The sequence below is a fragment of the Pseudopipra pipra genome, chromosome 1, assembly GCF_036250125.1.
Source record: "Pseudopipra pipra isolate bDixPip1 chromosome 1, bDixPip1.hap1, whole genome shotgun sequence".
In the NCBI taxonomy this organism is placed as follows: Eukaryota; Metazoa; Chordata; class Aves; order Passeriformes; family Pipridae; genus Pseudopipra; species Pseudopipra pipra.
Window position 1 is genome coordinate 11010719 of NC_087549.1, and position 23127 is coordinate 11033845.

Sequence of the window (23127 nt, forward strand, 5' to 3'; positions counted from 1 at the left end):
AATCATGCAACATATTCTTCTGTTGTCATGTTCAATACGTAAAATCATACTGAGCAGTCATCAGCAGAAAGCCAGCAGGACTTGGAAATAACCATTGTGCCATCAAGAGAAAATATTACAAGTGAGTTAGCCATTTATGCAGGAGATAATGGCATCTTTATTACTGGAGGTAGGGAACAGCCAGAGAACTAAGAAGCCAGACCAGGATACAAGTATTCTTAGAGTTTAAGGAACTTTCTTAAAGGAACTTTAATTTCAAACTTGAGCATGCTCGGGACAATGGACTACAAATTTTATTTGCATTTATCTCTTCATTACTAAGTCAAATTGTTTACTGACTGAAGCAGTACCAAATTCAACAGCTCACTATTCTGTGCAACAATCACCTTATGATTTCTCTTATTGTTCAATGTAAAACATTATGCCTAAGGCAAGGAAAGGAAAATTGTGTGTGTATTTTTTTAGCATAACATATGAAGATACCGAGCAAACTAAAGCAATATTAGTGTTAATCATAATTTAATTATATCATTCAGTATAACCATCTGTTGTGAGAAAATGACCTGGCAGCAAAGTAAGCAGAGCCTGACAGGCTAGACTGCATATAGACAATAAATCATTTGACAAATACAATCTGCTTTCATTCCTTTTTTGCTAACTAATCTATGTAACAGCTCTGCTGAGTTACTGGATCTTACAAAGATATTACTGGCTCCCAACATGCACACATGGCTGCTAATGCAGTGAGAGAAAGGTTACATTTTACCTAAGGGCAAACTAAATCCAGGTTTATTGACATGCACTGGTAGATGCTCTGGAGATCAGTGGGAAATTAAAGATACAGAACTATTAAAGGAACATCAACAAACTTTAAGAAGTATCTGAAATATATTCCTTTTCTCTGTTGATTGCTATTTTGATTTTACAGTCACAAAGATTAGAAAATATATTTGTAGCCAAAATAATTTATATTTTTATATTAATAGACTAAGAGACCAGGGGAGCATGAAGTTAAATGTTAGGACTGTTGTAGAATTTTAAAGGTACATGAAAAGCAAAGGTCACAGCAATGACAGTGGTCATTGCTGAGAATTTCCCTACAGGTGCCAGACTTGTAAGCACACAAAGCTGCACCAGAGGGGCAATACAATGGGACCAGAGCTAGTGGCAGCTGCATCCACAGTCTGAAGGTGACCAAACGATCTTGTGCCTAAATTTCACTCAGTAAGCTAAACCACTGGTCCCCTTGCTATCAAAACTCAGCAGCACATTTCGCTCCTTTCTACAAGCTTAAGCTTTTTAAGAGTTAAGACTGACTCTTATACTGCATCTCTCTCTCCCAGAGAGGAGCAGTACTAACTGTGCCAGGACCAGGGCTGACAAGCAATGTCTCTCATGATGTGTGCCAGGCGTGTGTTCACACACTGTGCAGCCTTTGATGCACCAGGCTGTTCTTTTCCACCCATTGGGTTTTGATGGATCTCATCAAGCCCATTTCTCTTTGGCCTTGGGCTCATTGCCAATGGATTATTTATTTTTAGCATCCACTGCCTACTGGGTTGGGCCTGAAGTCCACACTAGAGCTATCCGTGCTTTACCAGCAACTCTTAGCTCTCCCCTCACTCTGCTGAGGCTGCTTTGAGTGATGCTATGCTCATCCAAGAGGACTGAGAGCTGTCTCTGACTGCAGCCCTCTTGGATATGCTCACTTCTCCTGGCCAACCCCTTCCCACATTACTCCATGGGGTTACTGTTTTTCCTGTGTATTGGTCTTGCCTTTTTCTCTGCCTGAGATTATTATGGCCCAATAATGCTATCCTGCTAAACAAAAGTGGCTCAGGGAGTGATCCTGATGTCAAGAGATGTGGACTGTTAATGTCTACATTATTTAGAACTAGGCCCTTGCAGAGCAAACCAACCAGGACCACATCACACAGCTCTTGGCCACAAGTTCTCTCTGCTATGGACATGTTTCTTCAAAACATTTAAAGTACTGAGAAGCCTGTGGTGAGATCATCTTCATAGCAGTCATCAGGCACAAAGTACAGTATGTATTGCAGTTCCCATGGAATCATTAAGTTGGAAAAGGCCTCTCAGGTCATCAAGTCCAGCTGTTAACCCAGCACTGCCATGGTGCCTGTGAGGGCACAGTGGGCTGACTGAGGGTGCCAAGCCTGCTGTAAGAGCACTGCAATGTTTGTGTAATAGAAGAACCCAAACCTGATCTCAATTAATAAAATTCTCTCTTGGTTGCTTACAACAGAACCCTCCTAGTTCAGCTCAGAGGTATAAGGGGCACCAATTGTGATACTGATGAGCTTCACAGCTAAAAAAGGCCGAGAGACCCAGAAGACTGTAGGTCAAATGAATCGTAGTTTTCCCACTGCTGAAAACCAAATTCTGTAATACAGAAAACTGTAGTGAAACTGAGAAGGGGTGAAAGGTGGGGAACTGCCATATGTGATCATTTAGTCTCATGGATCAAGCAATTATGTTTTTTCATTTGTATTCATCATGCTAAATCCAGTTTTATTCATTGTGCAGCATTACTACAAAATGTTACCTTATAAAAATTACAGATCCTTGGGGCAGCCTGTTTCTTCTTATAATCATCTAGTGGAAGAAAAAAAGTCTTTATGTTCCTGGAAAATCCACCCTCAAAGTATGTGCTATAGTGATACGATTGTTTCTTGATGTGTGGTATGCAAGTACTTCTTTTACATTTCCCCTCACTCACTAAACTGCTAGTCACCATTCACCATGACTGGAATTTCTTTGTATCTTATATTAAATGAAACTAATCCTTCTCTCATTATTTCTTAAATAAGGCTTTGGAACAATCACTCCATTACTTTTAAACTACTGCAGTATTAGGTACTGCTTTATTTTATGCTACTGCAGTATTAGGTACTGCAGTAGCATAAAATAAAGCAGTGCTTAACAAACAGTCATCACTTTGACTACAATAATTCATATAGTTTCACTCTCTTGACCAATGCACTTTAATGACTGCAGATGTCTCGTTCTCCCTCTACCCCTCTCCTCCTCCAGCTCAACCATCTAATTGTCATCCAGGCTGACCTAGAGCTGGTACCTTATGATAGGCCACAACCACCTCTGTTTCACCAGGATTTAAGACAGCAATTAGAGATAAAAGATTCATTTGTGTTTCTATGTTCATCTATTACTTTCTTCCCTGCAGCTTGAAGGTAAATCTCTTTCTGTCTTCGGCTGACCACAGGGTCAGTCTCCATTGGATATGCTGGCACTTTAGACATCTGCAGGTAGATATCTCGGTAAAGGTGGCTTATCTAGATCCAATTTACACCCTAAGAGCTTTTCTGCTTCAAAGCAGACAGAGCAAAGATCAGGGTATAAATAATTCTCAGATGTTTTACTGTTCGGTTTAAGATAAGTTGGCTTGGTTTTTCCCATGGGCAGGAAAATTCCATAAGAGAGATCACGTCTAAAGGTCTACAACAGAGACAAGTTCTGCAAGGTCACTGAGAGAGACGTATCTCACTCCTCAGCTCAGCCACCTCCCTGGTTTCTTCTTTTCCCTCTGGATTGTGTAGGTGGCTTCTCCCTCCACTGGTTGTGAAGGACCCTTCCCTAGGGAGCAAAGGTTAGGGGATCTCACATCTATCCTCAAGCCATTTGTGTTCTTTAACCCATTTTTCTGTGCCTGGACCAGCTCACAAAAAGGAAATACCAGCATTATTTTTGTGGAACATATCACAGTAACTAGGTGTTTAAAAAACTATAATCTAAAAGGTCACCTCCTGAAGCTCTTTGCCTCAAGTTCCCTGTTTGCCAATAGGACTGTTCAATAGACAGATGATTCTCCAATATATGATTTAGTTTGTCTCTTCCACGTTCCACAGCTCCTCTCATGACAGAAATTCACAAATTCTGTGTGACTCATTGGAAGTTCCTCTCCAGATATTTCTTTTTGCATATATTCATAACTTCCATCTATGTGATGCTGACTCCCTGATCAGGGAACATTAAAAGTACCTTTAGATGATTTTTCCATAAAGATACAATTTTGCTACAAGCATAGCAGCAATCAGTTGCACAAAAACTGAAGTTTAGGAAAATAATGATAATTCATATAGGAGCGGTCCACAGCAAAGTGCAAATACGGTCTTATTCATTTCATCTCATGCTCTGGCTCACCCTCAGCAAAGATAAACAGCTTCTGCTCTTTCAGAATTCTGATTAATACTTTGCAATTAATGCAAAATAAGTATCTAGTTCAGAGAAGGTTTTATCCACCAGACCTGATGACACAGTGAGAATATACAGCAGCTCACTAGTGTCCGATAGAGAGAAGATATCCATTATTTAATTTTAAAGGGCCCATAAGCATCAAAAAATAGCATTGGTAGTGCAAAAGTTTTCCACAATTTCCTCTCTGTTCTCACATGCAACCTTAAGCAAATTATGACGAAAAAAAGATCCTCACAATTAACACTTTACCTTGGGCAGCCCTGGGTGAATATTGTTAGGGTTTCATGTGACAAGGTGAGGAAGGCAGAAATTCTGTAAACAGTAGGCAGAGGGAGTCCTACCTCACCACTCTCAACAAGTCTATGTAGATATTCTCTCTCTAAAGTGCTGTTTAACGGAGCAGTGCAGCCATCCCTGATTCTACTGCAATATCTTCATTTAGAGTATCCTAAACTTTTAGATATATTACATATATCTGAATTTAGAAAAACCTTTGCTAATGCCCTACTTTATGTTTTCAGGGTAGAACGGTTATTTCTCTGCTGTTTTTTTAGAAGAACTTCTCTAACAAAAGTTAGAGAATACCTGAGGCTGTGTTAACCTTGCCCCATACCACCAGGTCAATGAATAATTCAAGAAACCTAGTTTTTGAAGTAAGCTCTAATTAGACAGTTTAACTTCCATCTAAAAGGAGTCCAGCAGAAAAATGGGACTCTTTTCTTCTGCTTGAGTTGAAACATTGGTGAGATGATATTGTATGAGGTGAAAATAGAACCAAAGGCCAAGTGCAACCACCAGTGGCATAACACAATGTGAGCCTGGGTTTCATTTTGGTTTTTTTTTTTAATTTAGTATTCTTTTGTGTATTTTAGGGATCACCCCAAGGCATAGTTTTGAAATAAAGCTGAAACTGAGAAGTGGCAGATTTCCTTCTAGTGTTTGTGGAAGAGTGCACATTATGAGAAAAGGCACAGGAGAAACAGGTTCACATGATCACTTGAATCCCAGGATTGTCTTGCAGTCCAGGATTCCCACTCTTCCACCTTCTGCTCATCTACTGCTAGAATGCTATTTTGGTCTCTCGAAGAAGACAAGCATGATTATGAGGGTGATGTTCTTTATGTAGCACTGTACTTTATGTCTCCAAATCAAAGGACTACCCAGAACCGGAGCTGAAACCAATCTTTTTGAACTGATTTTTTTTTTCTTTTATGTTGTGCCAGGTCAAAATCCCATATCCTAATAAAAACCCTTTTAAACCTTGGAGATGGAATATGAATTTTGTGTCTTGGATTTATCACTAAAGTTTATGTCCTAAAAAGCATGTAGTTTAATGTCATCATTCAGCAACTGTTTGCTCTCCAGAATTATTAGCTATTTCAGAGTTCTGCTGCTGGACTGTGCCTCTTATTTATAGATCATACCAGCACACAGATTTTTATTCATTAGAAACTCTGCACTGCACTAAAAACAGGGCCATCCATATGCAAGTTGTAGCCATAGGTAGATAAAATTTTTACACAGCATTTCAATAACAGGATAAATTCAATTAGCTCTAATAGTCTCACTGCTATTAGGATGTAGTTGACACTGAATCATGGTGTCTAAACTGCTCATTCATCTTTGCAGCAAAGCAGATGGAAATTTACCATTCGCTCCACTTCCATAGTGCAGATGCTTTTGCTTTCCTCATGAATTCTGCCTAATTCTTGGATCCCGATTGCTGCGGCTCAATTGAAACTTGCTGGTGTCCTGCTTTGGGAGAAAGGGTGGGTACCTTGCTCCCAAGGGGCATTTTAAGAAGACTATGCACTATTTTAAGAAGATGCACATCCATTACTGCAGTGGGTCAGGCCTTCATGTGAAACAGATAAAGGACTCAGAGTCCCCCAACACCTAGGATTCTGACACAGGGCCACTTTTGGAGAGCCCTGAATTAAGGACACAGGGTCCTCCTACTGCGTGGGAATGCAGGGACATGACATGGAGACTGCAGGGATATAGATAATGAGAGACCTCAACCACATAATGGAAATGATGAGAAGAGGGATGGGCATCTCTCTAAGGCACATATTTCCCCTCCTGATTGTGCCTTAGTGGATCTTCTCCAACGGACACTTAAGACCACGTATTTCCCCTCTCCCCCATTATACAGGTTTTATTAGTATCCTATCTTCAAATCTTAGCACTCTGGATTGCAATAAAACGTAGCTCTGCAAATTCAAGACATTTTGTAGTTGCTGTGTATTTTAAGCAGTAAAGATATTTCTTATGTTCCTTGAGGGAAACAAATCAGTACTTATTTCTTAAATATGATTATATTTTTTCAGGGTTAAGTTAAAGACTGAATTACTTGCAAATTACTGCTACTACTATATCACTAATTCTTCATCACCTTTTAATCATTAGAGTTTCTCAGCAATGTAAGAATTATTAGGTTTTGTTTCAGCTATTAAAAAACAGGCAGGTGATAACTTTAAGTAGCTTCATAATCACACAGCTGAGTAAATATTCATAACAAAGTAAAACAACCTGAGGAATGCTTAGGAGAAGAGATAACCAAAATCCTATTTAAATTTCATAGAAAACTTCAAATAAAACATTGTGTTTCAAAATGTACCATGACTATAATTTTCTAGATATAAATTAAATTCTATTTCTTCAAATTGAGCCCCTTTTCACAGGATGAAATTGTAATTAAACAAAATGTTTTTACATTTGTCCCTTGTCAAAAATAATGCAGAAAAAAAAAGAGATTTCTTATGAAAGCACTTCCATTTTTGTTAAAGATATTTTTCTTTACTACCTCTACAGTGAAGGTATCAGGTGACTATAAATTTGCACCTGATTTCATGCTACTTTTTCCAGGGGCAAAACTGGAAGGTTGGAAACCCACTGTTTTGGAAATATGCACATTAAGGGGTCATGCAGTCTGCATGCTCTATACATACCACTAAAAAAAACATTATGAAGGATTGCTTTGTGGTGCTTGAGTAGATACTGTTTCTAAAAATAAAAAACCTTAAGAGATCATAACCCTTACACTCTTCTCTTTTTTTCTCTGTGTGTGAAACGTCGTGAAGGCCGAGCTGCCACTGCCAGTAGGGCAGAGTTTTCATGTCAAGAAGCTGAGGACACACCAGTATGACGATGTTTGGGCATATGGAAGTGTGTTGAGGACGTAAAGCCCTGGTAGGATAAAACTAGAAGACTGTACAGCAGAGAAGGAGTCAAACCTATTTTCACCTTGCCCCAACTGTCTTTTGAGATTCCTGCTGGCATGGGCTATTCCCCAAACTGTGCACAGGTACTGTCTGGAACCACTAGCTGGTACAAGTCAAATTCATGCTGGCAGGGTGTTAGTTAATAAGCAAACTGGGATATGCAGGGTCTGTGCTCACAGTGGCATTCCAGCCCTGTTTTTCTAACTAATATTGAGTGCTGCCAGGATTGGAGCTGGCAATGCAGGTGTGGGGATCAGACTGGACCAGAAGAACACTGCTGTGACTTTCACCAAAGTGGAAGCCAAACGTTATATAAAATCCAGGGCAGGGAAACTGCCTGTAGTCAGGAACAAAGTTTAATCCTTTTGATAACATTAGGCATGTGCTCAAAGCCCAGTTGACATCCCTGGCACTGAAGTGCATGCTGTAAGCCCCTCTTCCCTGAGTCAAGACTTCCATGACTGCCAGGTGGTTCCTGTGGGTAAGCAGCATGTGCACCACCTGTTCGTAAAGCCCAAAACAGGGCCAGAGGAACTGCAGATCTGTGTCAAAAACAGGCACATATATCAATCACTGTCTTGGAGGGAGATGTTGTCAGCTGCCTTACCCTATTTCTGTACCTTAATCTGGGACTTGGTACATGTGTAATGCAGTGGGAAAACAATGGGCTTTTTTTAAATTTTATTCCAGGACACTATTTCCTCGCAAAGATCATTAAGAAATTGTCTATTAGGCATCCAAAAGCCTCCTCCTACTCCTTCATTGCATGTTTTCTAGGGAATATTACACATCATGCTATCAGTTAAAAAACATTTTAAAATTTTTCATCTATCATGCAAGGAGCAGCATACAAATTCTCTCTGGATCAGTACACCAACACAGTGGTCTACTAGTGCACACTTTGTTGTTCAAACAAGATCAAGTCCTCATTATCTAACACTGTATAAACATATTAAAAAACAATTCCATACCTAAAGGGTTTTTAGTTTAAACAGAGCAAGCAGTCAGGCAAAAGATGCTTTTCTATCTCATAGCTGTTCTACTGACAAGGAACTGAGCACACAGAAGTGATAAGACCAAGCAAAGTCACACAGGAATTTTATCATACAGCCAGGAATCGAACTCAGGTTTCAAGAATATCAGCTCCATGTCTTAATCTCAAATCAGGCCTCTGTATGAGTGGTGCATTGAAAATGCTCTAAGTCAAGAGATGTGCCAAAAACAAGCACATTGTGTCAACAGTGTAAACTAATTGCATTTTAATAATTACTTAAGTTTCAGTCATTTGAACTGTTATTAACAGCTCAAACAGGGAATGCTTTCAAATTAGATTATTTAATCTTGCATCATTTCTTTTCACATTGGACAGAATTGACTTCTGTTTTACCGCATTAGCTTCTGGCGTGTGATTAACGCCCAAGTACTTGCTTGTGAAATACCACAGCAATTGAAATACAGCTGTATTTCCAAGGCAGAGGGTGGTGAATGACAGAGATACTTGATAATATCATATTGAGCTAATAAATACAACAAAAGCACTTCAGCCTTGTTAGCTGCATCCAGAGAAGAATTGCTCAGAAAGGGACTGTGCTCCTTCACTGAAATGAGGCAGCAATTGATGCTTCTCCGTCTTTGGTAACCTGGCAGTTTCCACAGCCCAGGAGAGTCCAGTGTCCCCTTGGGCTATCCATATTATTTGACCCGTTTTCAGTTTTTTTCCCAGGCCAACCTTTTTCCCTCTGCCTTATTACTTTTATCAGATGCAGGTTTTTCAGTTCAAAACTGGGTCATTAAGTCACTGCTGACTTTTCACACTTGTGATATGGAGGTTTGTTCACATAAACCAAAGCAAACAGTAGGATGGTTCACAATGAATGAAAGGGATTGAGTAAATTCTTGTGCAATACCAAATAGCAAAGTTGAAATGCTGTTGAAAAGAAAAAGCACAATCCATACAGAAGAAATGAAGTCAGAGCAACACAAAGGCTTGCTAGTCTGTATAGAGAGGATCCAAATGTTGAAGCTGTGGTGTAGTGGTTTGAACCAGGTTTTCCCCCAGAGGCTAAGAAAATGGTAAAACCCCAGGGGGTGGTGACCCCTGGAAGTTTTGAAATTTTGTCCAATCTGTGCTTCTGCGAAATGTAAACATACCACAAGCAAACAGAAGAGAAGTTTAGTTGTAGTCTGGTTGTAGAAGTGGTAGCCATGTTCTGAGGCCATGAGGAGCAGAGGGCAGGAGCCCCCTGGGGGGGCTTTGGCCCCCATGCCCTCAGCGGGGGCCTGCGGGGACCTGGAACAGCATAAAGCTGGGCTAGGTGCCTACAGGTGAGAGCTAAGAAAGTTTTCTCCACTGTGAGTGAGCAGAGACAGAGCAGCAGCAGAAGCAGCATCCAGAGACTATGGCTAAGAGCCAGGACAGGTAAGAACTGAACCAAACAGCAAACGGCATGCACCGCAGAGAGGACTCCTGGAAGGAGAGCCGAGAAAAGAGAGTCAGCAGCAGAGCTACAGAGTTTTTGGGGGTAAGAACTGAACCAAACCCCCCAAACTGCTTGGAGACCCCTCACGTCCTAGATGGGAGGGGTGAAGTGCGACATGCACTGCAGAGAGGAGCTGAGAAGCTCAGAGCATCCTGGGTAGCTGGAGCGGGATGGAGAGGAATGCAGAGGGGGGTGACCTTGGCCTTCCCCCCCCCTCCTCGCCACTGCTGCCAAGGTGGCAACCTGAAACAGAGCACAGGAGCTCTGGTAGAACTCTTGAGGCAAAGGCTTTCAACTGAAAGCTGCCCAAGATGTTCTGACTCAGGGGTGAACCCCCCCTGAGGAAGGGACTTTCACGAAGATGCCCCTGCATTTCATGATATGCCTGTGGTGAAGCGAGTTTAGTCCCTGCTGGCAGTCCACAGGTGAGACCTTTGCTTGGAGTCAAAGGAGAGCCGAGAGGGGTGAAAGGAGACCCCCTTGTGCCTTGAAGACCCTTCGTTTGGAGACGACGGGCCAAGGGGCTTGGAGATCCCCTTGTGTGTATTGAAAAGAAATCCAGCTATCAGCTGCTGCATGTGGAGAGGACAGATTGCAGCTGTAGAAGATACTCCTGCTCAGAGACTAGAAGGGATCTGTCCTTTTTCCCTCCTGGACTTTTTTTTAGAGGGGAGAAGAAATCTGACCCATTGTAAATACTTATATCATGGTAGAGATAGTTGAGATCGTGTGTATAATGTATTATAATATTTATTTGTACAGTCATTGTAATATATTCCCTTTCCCCCTATTTTGAGTCGTGTGTGTTTGGGGGTCTGGAAAACCCATCTCACACTGGATTGAGATGTGACAGGGGGCTAGGACTAGGGAATTAGAATTTTGGAGATCTCAAACCATGACATGTGGATATCCCATCCCTGGAAGTATTCAAGGCCAGGTTGGATGTGGCTTTGAGCAACCTGGTCTAATGGAAGGTACGCCATTCCATGGCAGGGGTGTTGGAACCAAGCCATTCTATGATTCTATGAAAACATGTCATGAGCCGGGGGAATAGAATAGACCCAGCTTGCTGGTTAGTGGATACTTTAATTTGTACTTGGCAGATAGTCATAGAGAGGGAAGGAGGCCAGGGGGTTGTGTACAGCTACATTTGTACCAGGCAGCTAGGACTCCTGGAAGGATGTTCACCGAGTGCAGCCTAAATCATCTTTCAAATGTTTTCCTTTTTCCTTCAGTAAAGTTAATTTAAAAAGAACAGGGAAACAAATAATATAAAACACAAAAAAAGAAGCCCATTTGGGCCTTACAGCTCAGCAGATGGTTACCTAGGACTAGTACAAACACCATCAGCCAAAGCACTTTGCCAACTCTCTCCTAAGCTCCAGCTGATTTTGCTTTCCTATGCAGGCAGCAGCTTTTTCTCTGAAGTTTTAGCAATGGTATCCTCAAACCTTTTATCACTTTGCTGTTACTTTTCCCCCTCCCTGTCAGAGGCATCACCCTGGTTTCTCTCTTCCTAGCACATGCAGAGTTCTAGCACAGCTGTAGTTCATGGTTCAAGGTGAAACAGACTTGAGGCTGTCAGAAGGGTTCCTGGAGGAACCATAGGTACTGCCAGAGACTTCCCATGCTGCCTCTGGATCCAGAGCAGGAGAATTTCCCCTCTACAGTCACTCCTCGCAAACTTTCGCACATCTTAAATGTTCAGCCTGGAAATCTTTCTCATTCTCATCAGCTTCCACAGACCAGTTTTGAAAGCCTTCAATGCGCTTTTTGCAAGGATGAGCCACCACACACACTCCTTCAGACTGCAAAGGCTGAAGTGCAGGAGCAAAGAACTTTTATTACTCCTAGCTTGTGTTTCACTCTGCATGTGGGAATAAACATATTCTAAAAGACCTCCATGTATGAGCTCACTTGGACACTACTATACTTATACAGATACCAATGTATCTGTCCTGACTGCTTTGGTAAGACTGTGAACTTCTCTGCTCTTCCGAACTCAGGGGGGATTGTACACACAATTCACCTCTCTACAACTACAGCTTCACCCTCTGCACAGATTCACATCTCCACAACACATCAAAGATCTATATGAGCACAGTATATTGTGATATACCAGAATGTTTTCTATGAATTTGTGCACAGGAAGGAAGATTTCCCACCAAGATCAATCTCTGATTAGGACATGTTGATTGTCAGGCTGGATATGCTAAATTCATCTTTTTATTTGTCTCTTTTTATTGTAAAATGGCTAGCAGGAGGGCTTCCAGGGCGAAAAACGCAGAGTCTCTGTTTGGCTAAGAAAGCCCAGACAAGCATGCCTTATGTGGTATTTTTGCAAACTTCAACAAATTAATAGATCCCTATAATTTTAAATACATGACACTAAATATGGGTTATGCTCGTGCTTATGATAATTGCTGGATTCGACTCTTTTCTCGTTTTCTCTTTGTTCATGTCCAATATAAGAGCAATGATATTTGGGGTTTTTGGAAAGTTACTGCTGAAAGGTACCACTTAAATATGGTATTGCAATAATCAAGCACAGTTCAGCCCAGCAAAAAAGAGATCCCTGTTTCAGTTGTGGCAGCAGGTCTGTGGCAGCAGTGACTGCCACATAGATGCAAGCACAGACACCGAAATCCTTGCTGTTCCTGCTCTAATTCCCTTTAAATCATTTTCCAAGTGCAACCTGGCATCCCAGACCAGGCCTTGGGCTATCAATAAATTCATTGTTTGACTGAAGACACTCAAGCCTCACACTGAATCTACAAGATGCAAGCACTGTGCAACCCTGGAGCATCTTCCTGCTCATGATTTGAGGACTTTCTGTGCTCCACTGAGCAGCTGTGGAATGCCCATTAATTACCAATGTGGAACCTGAATGGCTCCTAAAGCATAGATCTGATTACTCTGGAGTCACAGCCATGGGCTCTCCTGACACAGAGTGCTGGACCGTGTTTGAAACTCACTATTTTGGTTCTCCAGCCCTGTGTCTACAGTAAGAGCTGTTCGAGATTAAAAAAATAGCATGAAAGGCTTGGCTGGCACTTCTAACTCTTATGTAAAGGTATAATTGCACATAAGGCCCTTATCGCAGCACTCCATGAGTCTGGGAATTACATGCCACTACAATTCAATTCTAAGCAATTTATGAGTGAAGACCAGCATGACAGAAACAGAAATCAGGGTAGATCTTAACATCAGAGAGTGCAATCATACCAGTCAGTGAGAAATTTTAAGAGAGCTGGTGAGGGACCTAATTGTGCCTCATTATTATCTCCGGTCCACATAATACTTTATGAAACTCCATTTACTTCATTACAATGACTATGCCTTTTTGTTAACATTCCAGAGACCTAACCTGTGCCCAGGATTTATTTTTATGACCATATTGTTTTGATTAATGAGTGATTTATCATCAACTGATCAGCATTAGTCAGATATTGCACTACAAAACCACTGAACAAGGCAGTTATTTGGATTTTTAAAATAACGATTGAATAAAATACTGTTCCACCTGGGAGTGACAGGATGGCACTAACCCCCAGCCTGGCAGAGGCAAGATCTGGTTAATGCATCTGGACAGAAGTCCCCACTGTGGCAAACTGTGTAAAGAATCAACTGCTCATATACGTATCACTGGTCAAACAAAGATCACCCCAAGTTATGAGACAGATGGCACGTGTGACCGTTGAACCCCCCCTCAACATGCCTGCTTGGGTACCTGGAACTTGAACTGTAAGTTAAGCCACCTTGATGGGAACTTGAGAGAAGCTAAAAGTGGTACTATTGTCCAAGTGTTATCTCAGATCCAGAGGGAAGCAAAACAAAGCTGGGGGAGGAGAATATGTCACTGATAAAGGACATAAAGAATGCAGAATTTATGGACCACAAGGAAAGCGAAATAAGCAACTGTGCTGAAATCAGCTCAAACTGGGTAAAAGGTAATTCCATCTGGGGGAGATCACAACCATTGACTCACAGACTCAAAAGAAAAGAAAGTCTGAGCATAGGACTAATCAGCATCAGAAGCAAGGGAATCATTTAACCAATAGAATAAGAGGACTGTGTAGCCAATCAGAATTAACGCCTTTGTTTGCTAAAATGTATAAATAGTGAAAAGTTTTGAGAAACCCAGGGTAAAGAAAGACCAATGGGACACCACTTAATCTCTCTCTCTTTTCTCTTTTCTATTTCTTTCTATGTCTCTACCTCACATTTTATCGTTAAATAAAATCCGTACTATTGACTTCAGCATATGGTCTCGTTTACACTTTAATTCGGTCAGAGACATCTCTCAATAATCAGGTCATAACACCCAGTACAGTTAAACAGGATGGAATATGTAGTTTGCTAAGCTACATCTCAACTGTGAAATCTGTGATACTTTATAAGTGTTCTACTACCCTTCTGAAACCCATATATAATCATAATATAATTCTAGGGGTCCTGCCAATAACCCAGACAGAAACTGGGTATACCAGTCAGGAGTTCCTATTTCTAGACCCCTTATATCACCAATCCCAGCTGTGCTGTGTGAATCTCATTAAAAAGACTTCTCCCTTGAGCTGAAATTTCTGTAGGATTGGCCATGGTAATGGCCACAGCTGGGCTAATAGGATCTTTGTTTAAGTCAAGGGGAGCCATACCAAAATTATCCAAGCCAAAATGGCATTGTCTCAACTCAGACTGATACTCGATTCCAAGTAGATCTTTCGTTCTGTCAAAACACAACATGCATGCTTTTCTACAGCTGCAGATTTCTGGGAGCACCCAGGTGGGGCTGTGTCATGCTGCTTTTGTACCTCCTGAATTCCCCTTTTTAGCCACCCATGTTGTTACATGAGGTACTTCAAATGACTCTAAGAATTTTGCCTAGAGACCAAACCTGTGCATACAGTGCTATACACAGTTCATGCACCAGATGTGATAACAGCAGTGCAGTGTAGTGACCCAACCAAGATCGTCAGCTGGGCTAATTAACTCATGCCCAGCTTTACCCCAAGGTCACATCCAGTTTGTTCAATGTTAGTTCACAGCACAGACCAGTGCTGTCTTGCAGAAACACATGCTCACTTCCAACAGGATGGAGGCTCAAGAAAACAGGGACAGATTCACGGCTTGTCTGAATCCCTCAAAGCCAACAGAGCTCATGTTCAAGGGGGTCCCAGTGAATCCCCTCCACACACATGAGTGTCTGTACTCTTTTTTGGGGACCAAGTTTCATAACTGAGTTCATGGTATTGAAGTTCATCTTTTTGCACTCCAGGATTGGCATGTACTTTCACCCCATGAAAGCACTCTGAAAATCCAAGGCTGAATTATTTTATGATGTTGGGAACACATCCCAGGCTCATCACTGGTGGTAATAGCAATCCCTCTGGTCTCATGTACTGCAATTCAATAACCCATTATTAACAGTTGGAGGCAGTGATCTAGCCCGTCTGATTTTTCACTTCTGAATGCAGCTAATTAGTTATGATAATTAGCAGAATTACAGCTTTCCATTCCCCACTTGGGAGTACAATAGCCACGATGTTATAACCACCTACTTTACTCTCCATCCTGGCTTCCTGAGAAACAGTCCAATACCTTGATTAGAATTTGAGTCCCATGGGGCATAAAAGGTAGAACAAAACAGTAATTCAGCAAGGTAGATTATTAACATCATTTCAGTTCTTTCTCCTTTACAGGTCTGTTGTGGTGCTCCATACCAAGCACAGAGCCCAGTCCTGCAGGTTCTGTGGCAGCAATTGCAGGGTCTGACTCTAAGACGATAACCACTTTCAGTGACAATCAAGTTCTGAATCCTTGGCAACACTAAGTGAGCCAGAACTGGCTCCTCTCAGAGGCAAAAAAGGACAGCAAATCCTTAAACTTGGTTTTGATGTTTTTTTGCTTAACAAACTCATACTGTCAAGGTGTCCCCTCTAAGATGAAGGTTTTAATTTCACTCCCCAAAGTTATTAAATATGGAGTTTGACAGTGCCAGCCCTTTCACAGGCCTCTCCATATGGTGTCTTTCATATCACATACAGTGGTGGGCTCCTTTTCTAGGAAACCCCACTTCCAGTGCTGTTTTATTCTTTAAAGCTCCATCCTTACCAAAGCAGACAAAACGCTTTACCCCCAAAATCATTTCACATTATTATACACAAACAGAATCCACCCAGAACAACAAACTCCTTATGTCAGCTGGGGACTGCTTTTACCAGCACAGAGGATATTTCTCAGGTATCAAAACCCACTCTTCCAAATCTATCGTGTGTAGGCGGTGAGTGAACTTTCCAGCTCTTTAACTTTACATCCCATTGATGTCTCTCATAAAACTTGAAAAATGATGTTTAACAACAATGTATTCTTTCTGTCCAAAATTTCCTGTATTTTCTCCCTCTCCAAGGAGAAGTGAATGACAAGCAATATTTTCTGAGTCTCTATAGTTTATTTTTCTCTGCCTCTTTGTCTCTTGCTTGATGATAGGCTGTCCATCTCTACTGGGACAGAGTTATTTCCTACTACAATCAATTCTAATATCATTGAGTATTATTATAAATTGAGATAGAAAATGGGGAATTGGAGAAAATAAACATGCACAACACAGGAAATGGCAAAGTTCTGCAACTCCTAAATCCCAGTACACTCCCGTGAACTTATGCATAAGAGAAAGGCCTGAGAAAGTACTCAAGTCCTGGTTGTGCTTTCTAAACCTTGTAAAGAAAGTGTTCATTTGCTTCCTCCAAATGACAGTCAGTCTCCTCTGCTTTATGACCTCTTTGGTGGAAGAGTCAAGGACCTCCCAAAATTGCAACATGTAACATAGAAATGTGGAAGGTCCTGGAGAGCTGATGAATAAGCCAAACCCACAGAGACTATCAGGAAAGTTAATGCAGCTTTTGCTGGGAATTCCTGACTGCAATCTTAGCTGCAACAGGCTCCTAATGGATGTCTTTCTGAACAGACATTATATAGGTCACTATGGATGCTCATGTGAGCTTGAGGGAAAGATCCAGCAGAGGCGAGAGTACCCACTCCCAGTATCAGAGCAATGAAGATCCTCGTGCTGACATGTGGTGTCAGAGAGCCTGGAGAATGGGGAATGAGACTTTTATTAAGGACAATTGGATTTGGTAAGCGTCTCCAGGTGGTTCAGATTTGCTAAGACTGAGAAGCTGGAGCTGTAATGTAAGTTCAACAGCACAGTGCACGTTCCCAGAAATGCCTGTCAAGCTATAGACACTCAGCTGCGCTTGTAGGCTTCAAATAAAAATAGCTACTCCCTAGTGACACACAGCATCTATTCCCCTGTTCTCTGAAACACAACCACCATAAATGGTAACAAATGACACTGCAGATGAAGCTGCAAAACGTGGTATGTTATTTAACATCGACCGCTCCATATAATTAAGGGAGCACAATTACTTAAACATGCTTGTGATGTAAACAACCATGCAAATTGCATTTCTAACTACTTTGACTGTACCCACAGGATAATTAGAAGTAGCAATTTATTATTCAATGTAATAATTAGAAGTAATTACCTACTAGAAGCAATTAGAAATAGTAATTCATTTCTTAATGCGATGAGGTGCTTTTGCAGCGTGTGTGTGCATATGTATGTTCACAAGGATAATTGTCATAGAATTATAGAATATTTTGGGCTGGAAGGACTTTTAGAGGTCATCCAGTCCAAATCCCCTGCAATGAGCAGGTCCATCTTCAACTAGATCAGGTTGATGATCTAGTCCAACCTGACCTTGCATGTTTCCAGGGATGGGGCACCTACCACCCAGAGCCTTTTAGGGAAAAAGGGAGTTTCCCTCTGCACGTCAGCAAACACTTTTATACTGTGAGGGCAATCAAGCATTTAACATTGCCCACAGAGGTAGTAGTGTGCCTGCTTGGAGATATTCAAAAGCCACCTAGGCATAGCCATAGGAAACCAGCTCTGTGAGGTCTTGTTTGAGCAGGAGAGGCTGGGCCAGATGACCTCCAGAGGTCCTTTACAACTGTTCTGTAGTTACATGAGTCATAATCACTTTTGAAAGCTGTGAACTATTTTCAGTGTTTGAATAGAAAATATTATTTGGAGACAGTTATTTCTCTTTACTGAATAACAAAGATTACTTAACCAGATGGTTTCACTGTAATCTAAAAAGAGAAATCCTTCAGACCCGTTCAACTTACATTTAGCCAACATTCATATTCTGTTCCTGCTGGTATTAAAATTAGTGGTAAGGCTACTACCCATGTCAGACATTACCCTCCCTGTAAGCCAAGTAGAACAACAGGCTTGATGGTGAAGTCACATCAGTACAAGTTGAAAGTAGATGAATGAAGGTGAACACCATGGTTTAACCAAAAATCAAAACCAGGAGGAGAAGCAGGCATACTGTGCATAGCCAGCTTTCCTATAGCATGGAGGATTTAGAAACCTGCTGCATTTAGTTCACTAGAAACAGGTGGAATCTTCACAGATTCACCCCAGTAACTCCTAAGCCCCTCAGCTAATTTCTATGATCAAATGCAATTAGCTGTGCATCCACAACAAAACAGTCCTAGGAACCACGGTCATAAGGGATGAGATTAAAAAAACCCTGTAAAGACAGATGCAAAGACTGCAACCAAATGTTAGTGTGAGTCAGTTACTAAGTCACTCACCTGTGTGATATAAATCTGTTCCAAAATCAGGCTCTGTTACTCTGCACACAAATTACTTATTTACAGATTTTTATTTTTATCTTATTGTAAACAACGTCATGAGCTTAATTAGATATTTACATTCAAGTTTTATCTGAGTGAAATGGGCCTTTTACTTTTAACTAATAATGAAGCATTTTATTACTGTAACTTTTACTAATGCATTATGGAGTCATCATATTTCCTGGCTGAGAAACAGCTAAGTGACTATCAGTAGAAACTTGACATTATAAAGGACTGCTCCTGCTTTTGTGGACACTCAGCCCTGCAAGGACTTAGGTATGAATTTCCATGGGGTTTGCATGAACCTGAGTAGATATATCAAAGTGTGAGTTGTGTGAACATTTTTAATTTGAATCAGAAGCTAGTTCATGCATTGATTCTCCAGATTAGTCTCATTTCTCTGCTTTCTCTCCAACATGGAGTTGTTACAGAGCATATGAACTGGGTTCTGATGAAACTGAAGTGGAAGTTGGGCTTTGTGATTGCACCTAATGCCCTCCAACCTCCTGTGGACATTTAGTCCATGGAAACAGGCTGGAGCTAGTCCAAAACAGCCTCTGCACCCTGACAAATGTATAGGGTGAATAGCAGGTCTTTGGCATTCAGTGTTTCATTCTACAGATGTGCTCGTATTGCACCATACTGCTTGAAAATGTAAGTATAACTTCTGTGACTGCAAGACTGGGATCTAAGATATGACTTATCTCCGCAAATAGGGCCTTCAAAAGAATATTTACCATGTATATGACATCAGACTGTATACAAATGGGGTGTGACTTGTGTGTTGAGCATGTTATGGCTTTCTCTCTTGGGCTGAGTTTTACACTTGCAGACTGAGTTTTACACTTGCTGTTTACATATAAGAACATTCAACTCAAAGGGATTCCACAAATTTCAAAAGCTTTGTCACACACCCACAAACACATGCGTATTCACATAAACACATTCAAATATTTATATAAGGTGACATTTAGAGAGTCATTACTGTTGTTGGCTAGATCTTCTACTTTAGTTGTTAAATAGCTCCCTACACCATATACACCATTTTCATATTTAATATCTCCTTTATGAAAATGCTTTTCTAATAATATAATTGGCTTCTTTTCTGCTTTGTAAATGAGTAAATAGAATTCTTCTGTTTTGTCTTTCGTTTACACCAGGTTAAGATTAAAACAGTAATGGCAGCATTACCATTCCGATACAAACAAAATTTAGCTACATGAAACAGAAACTCCTTCCTAGTGAGGATTTTATTTCTGCCACTTCAAGCACAGACTCATTTTGTTAACAATCCACCAAGACCCTTATTTTGATATTAACAAGTCTAAAACTCATTATCTGGCTAGAAAACAACAGGACACCAAAGCCTGCATTGATTTTACAATCTCAGAAATTTTTTCCATTGCACAATTTTATTATCTCATCTGAGAATCTGGAAAGAAAGGTATCTGAAGTGTTTTCATGAAAACCTTGATAAAAAGTGCCCTCATTGTCACCTTGTTCAAACTAATTGGCATAGTGGGCTGTATGAGTGTTTTACTCCTGCTTTTGCCTACTTCTGGGAGCTTATTACACTCTAGTTAAAGGTGGCTCCTCGGAAAAAAAGGTACAGCAAAATTTTAAAGCATCATGGTTTTCAGTTCTATTCCTGTTAGAAACACCAGGTACAGCAAACACAACTGTTCAGTCTTGGTTGCCATGTCACTGCAGCTCTCCTGAAATCACCAATGCTGAGTCCTGAATCGAGCACATCTTCACTGGTAAGATCTTGTGTACCTGCAAGGGGTTGCAGCCCCACCACCACTGCTCTCCCCACTACCCAGTACAGCCTTATCACCTGAACATGTACCAGGAGACAGGCATCCCTGCCACTTCCATGTTGTGGCACGACCTATCAAATGTTCCAGGCACAATGGGATTAGTCTTTGAGCCACACAGGCACAGCTACATCACACAGACTGCACATCTTCAGCACATGGAGAGAGCCAAAGTAACAAGCCTTCACCCAGCCTTCCTCTTTCTTCTCCATGCCCTCCATAAACTCATACTGATAGTTACTTTAAAGACCAAAGTCGGCTCAGAGTTGCTACTGCACTTTTGGTTGAAATTTTCCTGGTTTTTAAATAAAAATGTGTTGATATTTTCATTTATATGTCCAGGTTTGTATCAAACCTCTTTTTTTATTTTTGCTGAAAGCCAAAATACCCAATGTTCTCTGTTCTTGACAAAAACAAAAGCAAGGGTAAGTGTACTTTTTGTCTCAGTGGCGCTGGATTTTGCTGGGAAAAAAAGAACAACTGCAGCCATTTTAAAAGCAGCATTAAGCATATGCATATGGTCTCAAACTGGCACAGTTTATGGTTAACTCCAGTGGGATTTTCCATTAAAAGGAGAATTCAGCCTACCTGCAGGCATTTGTAGCAGATAGGGGAAATATTCAATCAAAACGCAAATGAAACGTCGAGGAAGCCACTAGACCTAAAGAAATCCCTAATGCTTCACTTCACTAACACTCCTCAGAAACCACTGATCTTGGGCCTAACAGGATCTTAACCACAGGAGCCAGATAAACTCAATATTACCATGTCGATTTGTACATTAGCTAAGGATTCAGTGAGACCTCAAGTACAATGGAAGCTTTTCTTACTCGGTCCCTGGAATTGTTGCTTTGTGCAGCCAACCAGCTTCTCCACCAGCTCTGACCACTAAAGCAAACTTCAGGATTACTTGACAGAGAGTGATGCGAAGATACAACAGGAGAACATACCACACCGAATAGGCACCATTGCCTTTGGGAGAAATCTTTTTTTTTTTGTTGGAAGCCTTATTTCTTTTGTTATCCTATAGAAAAATTTATACAACACAAATTCTAGTACCTCCAGCCCTGAATCATTATTTTCTTGCAACCCGTGGTGCTTTAATGATGCCTAGTTCTGTCCCTTCACAGAAAGTGTTATGGGGGGATTACTTGCAATCTAAAATAATATTAGCTACACATAAATTACACATCTGGTGCCCTATGAAAAGGAGCCTCAGGAGGAAAGCTTAGCAATCAAAATTTCTTCTGCACATGTATCTCTTGCCTGTGAGCTGTTATTCTTGTTATTAAGCAGGAATGCCATTTAATAAGCTTGACTAGCCGAAAGAGCTAGAAGTTATCCATCAGTCAATGTCAAATCAATGTCCATCAGTCAATGTATTGGCTGGCACCTTCATGTTGATGGTGAAATGAGTGGATGTAAAATTGAGAGGCCTTGACTGGTTGTTAATGACAAGGGGAAGACAAGGAGTGTTAACAGTGCACCTTGGACATATCCCACATTAGGTAAGTGCAAGGTACCTGGTGAATTCTTTCCCGTGGTTTTAATGGGTCACAACATGTTTTGTTCTTGCCTTTCTGCTCTTTGTTCCTGTGCTGTCCACAATTCAGCAGCAGCCAGGCTTGGCTCCAGCAACTCCTTGACTCAGAGTTTCAGAGAAAAATAAGGAAGGGTATGTGTTGTCAGTGAAACCTAAGATTTCCAATAACTGATTCATAGAATGTTTTGGGTTGGAAGGGACCTTCAAAATCATCCAGTTCTAATCCCCCCACCATGGACAGGGATGCCACCACCACAGGTTGCATTTCTTAGAGAAAGTGAAGTAGCTTTCACCCATCCCAACTTCTGTAAAGAACTACAAATTAAAGTTGTGAAGATAGAGATTAGCACAGGAACCACTCTTGTAGGTAAGGACCTAGCATAAGTAGAAACAGTGGTAACGAAAATGAGCACTATGGGGCTGGAGGAAGACATCCCACAAAAGCAGAGTTCTTCAAGAATGAATCTGTGCCACCAGTTATAAATGACGAAAAGAGGAGTGGTGGACAGCACAAAGGGAGGTCACTGTCAGAAAGACAACTGGATGACCCCGAGAACTAGTTAAAATATTAAATTACTTTAAAAGATAGAAAAACAATGTACAGCAAGATGCATTAACAATGATTTATAGGCTGTTGTGAAAGCAGGTGTTGTCAAAGAAGTCATGGTGGTCACAAAAAACAAAGGAAAAAACCCACAACAAACACCACCAACAAAACAAAACAAAACAAAACAAAAAAGACATAGGATTCATTAACTGAAGTGTTTCCAAAGGAGATGGGCAAATATTAACTATATTGTATGAGATTTTAGAAAGACATCATTTGGAGTTATATGTACTCTACAGGTAATCCAATCTCAGGTCGTTCAGCCTGAAACAGTGCAGGATGATGAGGGGAATGAGAAGCTTCTCTTCTTAGAGAAGCCTGGGAGAGTTTGGTTTGTTTAGCTTCTGAGATGAAAGCTGAAATGTATAGGTTTGCTTTCTACAGGCATATCTAGAAAATAAGTGCCAGAAGAGCTATTTAAACCACAGTGAACAAAATGGCAGCAGAACAAAAGGGAATAAACAGGTCATGAATAAACTTAAGCTATAAATAAGAAGTTTTCTAACAAATGGAAAGT